The sequence below is a fragment of the Lepidothrix coronata genome, unplaced genomic scaffold (assembly GCF_001604755.1).
Source record: "Lepidothrix coronata isolate B3197 unplaced genomic scaffold, Lepidothrix_coronata-1.0 Scaffold56, whole genome shotgun sequence".
Taxonomy (NCBI): Eukaryota; Metazoa; Chordata; class Aves; order Passeriformes; family Pipridae; genus Lepidothrix; species Lepidothrix coronata.
Window position 1 is genome coordinate 4,907,050 of NW_016690236.1, and position 12,675 is coordinate 4,919,724.

Sequence of the window (12,675 nt, forward strand, 5' to 3'; positions counted from 1 at the left end):
AGATTACTGGGTTTGTAACAAAATTTTTCTGGAGACAAAACAAACAAAAAAACAAACAAACAAAATAACCCCCCAAAAAAGCAAAAAAAACCCAAACAAGAACAACAAAAAAACCTCTTTCCATTTAGCTGTATTTTTATTATAGCTCAAAAAGCTTTCTTATTGAATTAAATGTGCTTAAGACAAACTGAAGGTCTCTTAAGAGATATATACATATATATACAGTTAATGTATTGTAATAACTTACACCATTTTCTGCATTGCCCTCTAAGCCAGATGTCAGAGGATAAAGAGAAAATGGATGAAATTTAATAATCAGGAAATACTTTTTTTTTCTTCTGAGAGACAGGAAATAAGGAAGTCGATTAAACAGATGAGGGAGATTCTGTTATATCTTACTAATAGCATTTTATCCAGTCACTAAAATGTGAGAGTAAATAGTAAAAACTAAAGCAATAACTGACTACATAATCAAAGAAAATTCCTCGCCTTGTAAAATTTGATGTTTAATTTAATTTCTTTTATAATACAGTTGCATTAAAACTTATGTGCAATATGTAGATAATTACCTAGCTGTAGAAAGAACTGTTTTCTTGAGGTTTCTCACCTTTTTTAGTCATTCTAGATTCTATTGACACTTTTACTCAGTAGTGGTAATAGAGGAGACAAATATGGTGGGAAAATTATTTCTTACAAAGTTAAATACATATATAGTGGACTTTAGGTTTAAGTTACATTAGCCACAGGGAGCAGTTAACCTGTTTCATCTTATTCTTTGTGAGGATCTGAAAAAATATAATAGCTCAAAGGATGACTTTCTACACAGTGTTCTTTTTTTCCCAGAAAATATCCAACTATTGTCTGAAACTGTTTTCCCGTATGTTGCTGAAGATAAATTGCTATACCACAACTTGCTGTAAACTATGCCCAGAGATAACTGATTTGCTAAAATTCCTTAAATGTTGGCATCAGTTCAAAAAAGTAACTTCTAACTGAATCTCCTTCACAGTGACACAAACTTGGTGCAATTTTTCTTGTTCTCCAATAGGAACTGAGATGAAATAATGTACATGTGAGTGTACACCTTCAGAGACTTTGTTTTTAATTTTTATTAATCCTGTTCTCATTTACCTTCAAGGGTTTATTTGCACATATTCAACTCAATATATGTCAGACTACATTTGTATTTAATGCCTAGTTAATTGTGAAGACACCTTGACTTCAATATTGTGCTTTAAAATTAACTCCAGTGAACTGTGACTGAAAATGACCTTATAGGTTATTAGGTATGAACTGAAAAAATAAGCACTTATATTATTATATTGGTCTTACTGCCAATGACTTAAAGCTTGTTTAGAAATAAGTGCCAGTGCTTATTTTTCTTGACATGCACAGTTTACATGCACAAACCCTGTAGGTAAAAGGGAAAATTTCAATATCTCTTATAATATCATATATATTTAGGTTTAAATAGAAAGACTGTAGAGAGATGATGAATTTTTTGCATAAAATTTTCATTGCGTGTAAATCTGCTTGAGCATCTGCTTTAACAAATTTTCAGGTCAAATGCTAGAACAATTATCAGGCCCATCTAATCCCATACACAGATTCATGTGGTTATATACTGATCTCTACAAAGCCTATCGCTGCCTTTTAGCACGGGCTTAAAAGTGTGATGCTCAGCAGGTTTTATTTGACCTTAGTTTTGATTTCCACATTTTTACCTCCTGTCCTTTCTTTGTCTTCATCTTCAGTAGTAAAGGTCATTTACAACAAATAGTTTTTGAAAGCAGTAGCAAATTAATTTTGTAAAGCATTGTCAGCACGACTGCAAATCTCTGCTAGCACTAAACTTTGCAGGGATGCTAGTAGTTCATCTAGATAACGTAATCTGAAGCCCTACAAAATATATTTCCTGGTTTGTATATTAGATTCTTCTTTATGCTTCACTCTTTTGCCTAAGACTGTAACTATTTTTTTTAGTTTTGCTCAATCTATTTACACTTCAAAGCAAAACTTAGCAATCTGCACAAATATAGACACTTGTAAATTGATCACAAGTGTGATTCAGATGTGCTGGAACATTTCCAAAGAACAACAACAAAACTGGTGGAGAGTCTAAATCAAAAGTGTGATGAAGAGTCACTGAGGGAGCTGAGGTTTAGCTTGGAGAAATGGAGTTTCAGGAGGAACATTATTGCTGTCTACAACTACCTGTAAGAAGGTTATAACAAGGTGGAAATTGGTATCTTCTCCCAAGTAACAAGGGATAGGACCAAAAGACATGGCCTCAAGTTGTGCCAGGTGAAGTTTAGATTGGGTATTAGGGAAAGTTTCTTTACCAAAAGGGTTGTCAAGCATTGGAACAGGCTGCCCAGGGAAGTGGTGGAGGCACAATCTCTAGAGCTATTTAAAAGACATTTAGATGTGCTGCTTAGGGACATAATTTAGTGGTGGACTCGACAGTGTTGGGTTAACGGTTGGATTTGGTGATTTTAGAGGTCTTTTCCAACCTAAATGATTCTATGAATTGCTTACCATATGTCCCCTTTATCTGGGGACATTTCTGGTAAACTGTAAGACATAAACTGAAAATATAATTAACAGGTCTGATGGAAAAGGGAAATATTATAAATATGTTCAGTTGCTTCAAGACAACTGCTCAGACTTCAAGTAAACAATTTTTACAAATAGCAATGGCGTATATTTTAGTCAGGGGTTAAACCTCTTATGGCTTAGTGCCTATGTTCTCTTCTACTTAAAACCAGTCCAACCTTATGAGCCAAGTTCTGCTAATGGCATGTTTTCTAGGGCACTCCTTAGTGACTTTCTGTCCAAATGCTTTTGCTTCTCACTATACCTGGATGCAATTGAGGTAGAAATTTATCATTTTCTTGTACAAGTGATTCTGGGCCAGCAGAAGAGCTGTCTATAGGACATTAGAGGACTCCTTTTCAGAGGGAAGCCATGTTGGTGAAATTGTTATCTCTACTCTACCACAGCATGATTGTGTGTCACTAGTGTAACTGCAAATGCCATCCTGAGCAATAGTGTTGGTAACCCAATTCGTGCTACTACATGCTGCTGTCGTAAATACTGTGCTTCATAAAGAAAATTGATAAGTGAATGCAACTAGCAATTTAGAAAGCAACTACTATGAAAAAGGAGTAAAATCATAGATCCATTAAAGTAAACAAGATAACTCCCACTGATTTCAACCCAAAGAGTCAGCTGCTGCTGAACAGCACTGACCTATACTGTCTCAGGATACACTTTTTTATAGCTTCTTGTATTGCTGCCATTATTAGAAGAGGTGAAGCCTTACTGTCATACTATTTTTCCCATTTTGAAGTATTTTTGCTTGAATATCCTGAAAAGTAGATAGTTTATTTTCTTCATTTTCAGATATTTTGAAATAAATAAAAGGAAACAGTTACCAAAACCATTGCACTCCACTCCTGCATTCTTTAAGAATTCACTCAGAATGAATTAATTGAGTCTGAGAAGGTTTTTTTACTAAAAAAAAAATCATATGGAACACTTCAGAATGGTAAAAGTAGCATTTTCTCCCAATATTTAGCTTTGTCAGTGTTAAGAACTGTCGTAAAACTAATGCCATTTTTGTACTAGTATATGCTATACACAATTATGGATTTTCAGATAAAATGCACCAGAGCGATCTCCTCCCTGACAGACCAATGGTAGATGGACAAAAAAATTTCTGGCTTTGAAAAATATCATTAGAGTATAGATGTGTCTGTCTGCGTGTGCATGTGTGACAATCAGTGCTGCTGACTTGTCTAAATGCATTGGGAACTGCCAATTTTGCTTTGTTACAAAAGCTCTCTCCTCCTCCTTAGCCTCCTATGCTTTGCCCAGCAGTTATTTATTCCTATCTGCAAATTCCAAATCAGTATAGTCTGCTCCACCTCCACGTAACTTCTGCCCTTACCCAGTTCAACTCTCAGCCTACCATCATTTTACATATCTGCCTAGACTATGTCTAAATTCCCCTTCCCTTCTGAGACTACCAGCTTCCTTCCTGTCCAAAGCGCTGCACCAGCCTTCCAGCTGAGTTGTCACTCTTCCTTTTCCATTTGTTTTCTCTTCGTGTGCCAAGTGCCCATGAGGAAGCTGAGGTGCAGCTCCAGTAAGAAAGATAAAGAGGATCGCCTATATTAAACTAACAGATTCCACAGCTGTATAATGGAAGTAGTCTGAAGGAGTAGGGACAAAGCCTTGCCTGCTCCCTGCACCAGCTAAAATGGCACCTAAATAACTGGACAGACAATTTATTCTCAGGCAGGTAAAAAATACATTGGATTACCTTAACTTCCTTTGTGGCCCACTAAAATCTTGTAATTAATTAAAAAAAAAAAGGATATTAGAAATAGTGTCTTTTTGGGAGATTTTTTCCTACTGATATGAATTAATGGGTCAACTGTGAAGAGCAAAGATTTTGCCAAGAAAAGCTCAAAAAGTTCCAGTCGGTTTCCATTTTAATTGAAATATTTGCTACCTAAAGCCACTTTTAATAAATCTACATGTGGAAAACATCCTTAATTATTTCTTCTCGCTTCCCAGTGTGTAGGTACTGATTTAAATCTAACAAAAAAAAGTCCTTAATGTTTTCAGTACCCATAATTCTTAAAATGCATGACCAACAATATCAGAAATGCATTGTGTTGTGGTAAAAAGGCTCAGTGTGTAATAAACATCACCATTCTTTCATAGGAGCCACGGGAAAAAGAGAGGGCTGCCTGCAACTGTACTTTATAATTTCCAAGCAGGATATAAACTTAAGTCCTGCAGAGTTGTTAAATCTCACTTATCTTTGTTATTATAGGGTATTAAAATAGTAGATGGTTCTACCTTTTGATATCCCCTGCAGGAAAATTCTCCTCTTTCCACTAAAAACTAAATAATTTGAAATTATAGGAAAATAATTCTTATTAAGATAGAATATTTTTTTCTATTGTACCCTAATGTAATATACTGTTTATGTTGCCAGAGCATTTTCATTTATTTGCAGATGCTGCTGCTATTGTGCTTGTTATCACAGGTGAACTGTTAGTTTGCTGCCCTTGTAAAAAAACAGTAAACACAGAGAGAAGTCAATAGGGAATACAGAAAAATTCTGACTTGTAACTGATCCTTACCTCTTTTTACCTCTTGGAGTAAAGCATTGCAAAATAAAGTTTATGTAGATCTTTGCCTATTAGTCTAGTACAACTGAGAATTTTTCAAATGGGAAAAAAAATAGGAGTAATCCTTAAAGAAATGTAAAATGAAATCTATAAATGAACTAGCAGCACTAATTAAAAAAAAAATCAACAAACCAAACACAATAGACATCTAACTGCATAATTGCGATAACCAAAACATAGAGTTATCTCCATCTTTGGTGTGTCCATCGGGACTGCTTCAGTCCATCTGGTTTCTTGAATTTAAAATATTGTGTACAGAAATGTTTGAGCCTGCAGAGTTTACTTGTTTCTCAGAAGAAAGACTCTGCAGGAGAGAGTTTCTGTCCTGTGGATCTTACAGACTCTGCAGGATCTTTTGCTCAATGACCCTAGTTTATCAACAATTCATTTGTGTGACTGAATCTTATTTCTCCCAGATAAACGAGTTTCAGATCATTAAGGCTGTACTGTCCTTGTTAGCGAGAATATATTGTTGGTCGGAGGAATGCCATAATGTCCTTTTCCAAAACACAGGAAAATAATGATTACAGAATATGTTTTCAGTTTTGTTTACAACTACCTTATGTTTCTTGTCTGGTTTCAAGAATAAATTATTGATGAGGTTTCCAAATTCTGGATAGATTCCTTTTTTTTTTTTTTTTAATTCTCTTTGATGTTAAAGAATTTGTAGCTTTTATGCAACATGGGGTGAATTTGGATGTTGACTAAACCTTCATAAGAAAAGAAATAAAGGATAGCTACAGTATCTGTATAGGTGTGTAATCATAATGATTTTGAAATGAAAAAACCCAACATATAAAAAAGGAGACGCCTTCTATGTAATGTATTGCATGATTAATGTGTAAATATTACAGTCTGGAAAAAATCTAAGAAACTAAAAAGCAGCTTTGTGGCAGAGAAAATCACACTTTTGCTTTTTTTTTTTTTAACTTTTGCATCTTATGGTATCTTTGGCATATATCAGAAAGGAAGACATTTTATTTAAAATTGCTAGGATCTAAAATTTGTGTTTGCCCATCTTAATTAAAAGAATTTAGTAAATTCTAGAAAAATAGGTTGTCTAGAAATCCATTGTGTCAAATATATTTTGCCTGAGATTGTTGTCCAAACACTTCTTGAACTCTGTCAGGCTTGGTGCTGTGACCACTCCCCTGCAGAGCCTGTCCCAGTGCTCAACCACCCTCTGGGTGAAAAACCTTTTCCTGATATCCAGTCTAAACCTCTCCTGACTCAGCTTCATGCTGTTTCTTCGAGTCCCATCACTGGTCCTGAGAGTGAAGGGATCGGTACCTGCCCCTCTGCTTCCCCTCGTGATGATGTTGAAGACCACAGTAAGGCCTCCCCTCAGTCTCCTCTTCTCTAGGCTATTTTTATCCTCTTGAAATTCAAGGCTGCAGAAGAAATCCAGACTACCCATTAGTTCAATCATCAGGAAACAAGTAAGAACAGTATCCAGGTCTTGGTGGGGTTTTTCTTTATTTGTTTTTGTTTTTTACAAATGTAAAACTTTTAACTTCTACGCGCAGATTAACCATTTTGCTCACCTAAGCAGCACGGCTGTTTCACCAGTTAAATGTATGTCTAGTTGGGACTGGTGAGCAATACTCAGTCTGGCTGCTGTCTGAAACCCTACTGTAGATAGGTTCATCCCCTTATTCCATATTAAATACATTAAAAACAAACCCCAAACATAAATGCTGAATACAAAGTTTCAAAGCCTAGTAGTGATCTTTGCAATCCTAACACTGTGAAACAAGTAGCCAAAATACAAGCATACAATTTTATCAAGGAAATTTCTTTAACAGGACAACTAGGCTAGAGCCTGTCTGTGACTTCAAAGCTATGTAGTTAATCAGGTCCCAAAATGAAATGAGAACCATATATCCACTGCCAGCTCAAGAAAATAAAATTCGAGAGTTCAAGATTTGTTGTAGTATTGCTGTTTCTAAGAATTTCTTTAGATATATTATAAACAGGTGATGTTCAGGTAGCCATATTGCATCAAATGACTGATTTTGCAGTGGGTGAAATTCCTCGTGAGGATAACTTGCTTCAACATTAATGCCTTAATATTAAAAATAAAAAGGTTTGTCTTAATGCTGAAAGTAAAAAACTCTTAAGGTTTAAGTTTGTTTTATCCAAACATGTCAGCAAAATCCCACTTGTGAGTAGCACATATGTTTTTATAAACTAAAAGCACACTATTCTGTTGTTTCCTTGCTTTTAGGGGGGATAAAACCTGAATACATGAACTGGGTCATCAGATACTGAATAGTGCTGGTTGATAGGGAAATGTACAGTGTGTTGTGTTCAAAGGGACATTTTTTCCTCCAGTTGTTACATGGTCAACACTGAAGCACATCTCCTGGTATTGGTTATTAGGAAAAAAATAACGGGTCTTGATTTTCAACCTTCTCTGAAACTGTAAAACATCACAAAAAAGAAATCAGTTTCTACTTTTGTTAAATGCATGTCCTCCATGAGGGGGACTTTTGAAACTCTTTGATGCTGTGCTGTGCTGTAAGTGGTCAATAGAACTACATGATCCCAATTCGGGGGTAGAAACGAATATTTATTGAACACGCCACTCGCAATATAAAGGCCTTGGAGGCAGGACATGTTAATGAAGAGGACGGGTTATGCTAATCAGGGGATGGATTATGCTAACTAGATGATTACAAAATTCTCTGCTACAGTTACACAAGTGGTTAATATTTTCCAGTAGCGAGGACCATATGGGGGGAAGAGAACAAAGGGGCTTCTACATCATCCAACAACATCATCACAAAGTCTTTCCATATCTTGCTGAAAGAGACAGGACAATCAAACATAGCTAAATATTAACGGATCTTGTGATGAAGCTCCTCAGAGTAAGGAGTTTCTCCCAGCTTCTGCTGTCCAGGCCTGCTACATAATTTTATTAGTTCCTTTTCTGCTGATAGTCAAGTTTCGGATTCCAACACTATGCAATGCTTAAAAATAATTTTCTCCTACCAAGTAAAATAAATCTAGGAACTTGGGAAGAAGGGAATTAGGTGAATAAGTCCTAGCTTTGTTTTTTGGTATACCTGCAAACAAATCCACTTGCCAACTGATATTTTAAATTTTCATTCTCATCAAAATGTAAAATTGATATTTATAAAAATTATTACTTTTGTAAATCCCTTAAGCTCTTTAACTGTGACATCGCACACAAAGATGTGACATGAAACTGCTATAAGACACTCTCCCTTATCAGCCTGAAATCCATTTACTGGGTCTCATATTATAGAGGGACATGAACTAGATATGCCCTCATGTATGAAGTCTTCTGACTTTTCCCCTGCTATCTCCCAGCAAAACCATATACTGCTGTAACTGGAGAACATTTCACAAGCTGCATGTACTTAACAAGAGCCTCATAAAGTGTTCTTTTAGAGATGCCAGCAGAGGTCACAGACCTGTTTTATGATGTTCTTCCAAGCACAAGAGCTGGTTTTAGCCTTGCAAACACTTCCCAGGGCTTCCCCCAGAAAACTCACACTGACAAAGCAGTGAACTATCATGATTTGTTTCCATTCCAAAGTTACACTCACTCATATTATTGTTTGCTCAGAGATGTGCAAAAAAAACCCTGTGTTGAAGAAAGACCTAGCCCCTCCTCAGATGCAATTTATATTATGCTGTTAATGATTAAGAAGAGCAAAGGAGTATGGAAGATAAATCTGTAGTGTAAGATTTTATCTTCAGTTCCCCGTCTTATTTAGATCTCAGATTTCACCATGTATTTGGAGTGATATATTTTCTGAATTTCATTAAAAAAATCTCATTTCTGGATTTTGCTCACCTTTTTCTTCTCCATTTCTTGTCTTGCACTATTGCAAATACAGTTTAAATGTCAATCAACTTTTGTCCTTATATTCTTTCCCTTCCTGTCTTTCATGAAAACAAAAATGGACACTGCCTTAAGACTTGATAGGAATAGCTTCTCAGTGTTTCTATGACACAAAACAAGAGTTAAGGGAGGGTAATAACAGAATAATATTTTCTAATCAAAAAATAATAGTCAGAAAGTGGATTGTCTCTTGACTTTCTGAGCTCAGTTTTTTCTCTCTTTTGTTTTTAATTGTCCACAATTACTTCTAACTTTTATATGTGCTTCATATGCATGTTGTTGCCCAGCAGATGCTTTACTGTTTCCAAATGACATTTTACACTTTAAAGAAATCAGCTTTCAGTGAAGTGCCATCCTTTGGTACGTGTGTGCTTGTTCATCAGAAATGAAATACTTCAAGCAGGCATGTCAGTTCCTATACATTTCTGCTGAAAGGTAGGAAGCTTCAAGTGGCAATCTGTCTGGTTTGCTGTCAGTTTACACGACAGCGCTCGCTCTGGTCAGCCAGAGCACCCCAGCTACCTGACTGCTTACAGCATTATGACAGGGACAGCCTGGTAGTCTAAAACCTAGGGGTTTCTCCTATATTTTTAAGTAAAAGAATTGATTTGTGGTCTACTAAACCTTCAGATAAAACCCTTGAAACCTGGAGTTAGGCTGTTAGGAATTCTGAAGATTTAAGATCTCAGTTCTCAGCAATACCCCCACCTTATCCCTGGCCATTACCCTCAGCACTTAGTGGCCTCTCTGACCATCTCATGGAGTCTTTGCCAAATTCCCCCACAGTTACCTACTGGGTAGTGAATACTTGAGTCTGACTGACTGAAGTTCCCCTGGCTGCAGGCAGCTGGCTGTGACTGGTCTGTCTCTCTCTGCCTATCCTTCTGGAAAGTTCTGCTTGCTCTGACCACAGCACAGCCGTTTGCAGATAAGTGAAGAGTAAAAAAGGCTTTCCAGTCTCAACCCTATGCCAAAATGCCACTCCATCTACCCTGTATAGCATACACAATCCTGTAACTGTTCATACAGATTGGTTTATCTTTACATTCCAAATATTAGTGTATGCTCATTATAAACTCTGCATTTCATCACTGTGGCCAAGACAATAATCATAAAATCATAGGATTGTTAAGGTTGGAAAAAACCTGTACGATCATGAGGTCCAACAATTAACCCTGCATTGACATCTTCACCACTAAACCGTGTCTCAAAGCATCACATCTAGATATTTTTTGAACACTTCCAGAGATGGTTACTCCACCAGTTCCCTGGGCAGCCTGTTGCAGGGCTTGACCACTCTTTCAGTGAAGAAATTTTTCCTAATGTCCAAACTAAACCTCCCCTGGTGCAAGTTGAGGTGATTTGCTCTTGTTCTGATGTTTGTTACCTGGGAGAAGAGACTGGCACCCTCCCCTTGCTACTCTTTTCAGGTAGTTGTAGAGAGCAATAAGGTCTCCTCTCAGCCTCCTTTTCTCCAGGCTAAACAACCTCAGCTCCCTCAGCTACTCCTCATAAGACTTTTGCTCTAGTAATATTCCTATTATGTCCCACAAATTCACCCTTTTCCATTGAGAACTAAATAATCAGTTTTAACATTATACATATATTGAAAGTATAATTAAAACAGAATTCTTACTTTCACTAATTTCTATTTTGTGGTACGGTGAGTCACGTACCTGCAGTTCTTGTGGCATATTGTGTTTTGTCAGCTATGTTGTCAGCCTGTCAGTGTTGATAAAGCTTTTAGTAACAAATAAAAAACGTTAGGAGTGATTTTTAACATAAATTTAATCAAATTCCTAAAAGGTGAAGACTAGGCCTAATCTGAAACTACTTTCATTTATTTCTGAGAATAAAAGACACAGCAGAAGTCTTGTTGTGCCATCCTTTGTGTGGCAATTCCTCTTGTGTCCTGTACAGTCGGTTTTTGTGTGAGTCTGCACAGATGTGCATTCTTCAAAAATTGAAAGATGAAAGATTGCTTAGTTAATTTTGACAAGGTACAGGTGCTACTATATATGCTAAAAAACTTGATAATGTCTGAATTATGAAGAAATAGGTATTTAAGTGCATAACTCAGTAAATCAATAACACAATGATTATGAGTTTTTATTTTACTTCTAAGATACCTCTTATATTACCTATAATTTAGTAGTAAAATATTCTGTCACGGTTTATATAGACATTTTCAAGGTAAGAAAAATGCACATTTACTTATAGCTAACATGTCGATAATAAAACCCACTTCATAGAATAATCTTATTTTTTTTCTTTACAGCTAGAGATTATAAAAATTATTTTAAAACATGCTGTGAAATTTTGGGTAGTCTCTTGATTTGCTTGGGTCTTATATATTAATATTTCTAGAAACTAACAGAACAAGATATATTCTATGTCTCATATATGTGTATGTTTGTGTAAATACATATACAGATATATCCTGCACATTCTTTGAGGAAGTTGCATAGTCATTCTTACAGAGAGGCGCATGTTTATGCCTCACAACTTAAACAAAGATTTCCCTTTAAGTATCCACAGAACACTAATCTGCTTCTTCTGTTTGCTGAGGGTTTGGCACACAAAATGGAATGTCACCACTTCAGCTCCTATCTTACTGTTTGCCTATCCTACTGAGACAGAATCCTTCTACTTCTGTTGTATCTTGCTACCTTTCCTTCCTCCTTAGCATTTGGTGACTTCTCTAAAGGCCATTTTGGCCTTGTGCTATCAATCAACATCCCACTTCAACCTGTATTGTGGGTGTTTGTGCTGCCTCAGAATCTCCTCCCCAAGCTCCTACCTGTGTTTTGAGCCTCAGGTAAAGTGAGCAGGGATTCCAGTCCTAGACCTTATTGCTTTAGAAGCCTCACAGGTCTCATCTGACATCACAATCAGACAGCTGCTCTAGTGATCGTTTGGGTTCAAAGGATACCTTGAAGATCATCTAGTTCCAACCCCCCCCCAGGTTGCTTTGAGCCCCATCCAACTTGGCCTTGAACACCTGCAGGGATGGGGTATCCACAACTTCTTTGGGCAGCCTATTTCAGTGCCTTACCATCCTCACAGTAAAGAATTTCTTCCTAATATCTAGTCTAAACTTATTCTCTTTCAATTTAAACCCATTCCCCCTTGTCCTGTCACTACATGCCCTTGTAAATAGTCTTCTGCCATCTTTTCTCTAAGTTCCCTTCAGGAACTGGAAGGCTGCAATTAGGTCACCCTGAAGCCTTCTCTTCTTCAGGCTGAACAATTCCAATTCTCTCAGCCTTTCCTCATCCACCTAACAGTCTGCCCATCGAATCCATCAGCCTCCAATTTGGACAGAAGGATGCTGGGGGGGACCGTATCAAAGGCTTTACAGAAGTGCAGATGAATGACACCTGTAATTCTTCCCTTATCCACTGATGTAGGTACTTCATCATAGAAAGCCACAACATTGGTCAGGCAGGACTTACCCTTGGAGAAGCCCTGCTTCTCGAATCACCTCTCAGTCCTCCATGTGTCTTAGCACAGCTTCTAGGAGGACCTGTTCCATGATCTTCCCAAGCACAGAGGTGGGGCTGACAGGTCAGTCATTCCCAGGATTGTCCTTGC

The 12,675-nt window shown here is 36.9% G+C and overlaps 1 long non-coding RNA gene across 1 annotated transcript in view; it reads right to left on the bottom strand.

Annotated features, from left to right (window-relative positions):
- Positions 1 to 11,907, bottom strand: part of LOC108498149 — a 30,082-nt gene extending 18,175 nt beyond the window's left edge. The window contains exons 1-2 of the long non-coding RNA XR_001875085.1: positions 11,882 to 11,907; positions 10,758 to 10,821 (exon numbers count right to left, since the gene is read on the bottom strand). This is a non-coding gene — a long non-coding RNA (uncharacterized LOC108498149). The remainder of the gene's footprint in view (positions 1 to 10,757; positions 10,822 to 11,881) is intronic.
- Positions 11,908 to 12,675: the final 768 nt, after the last annotated feature.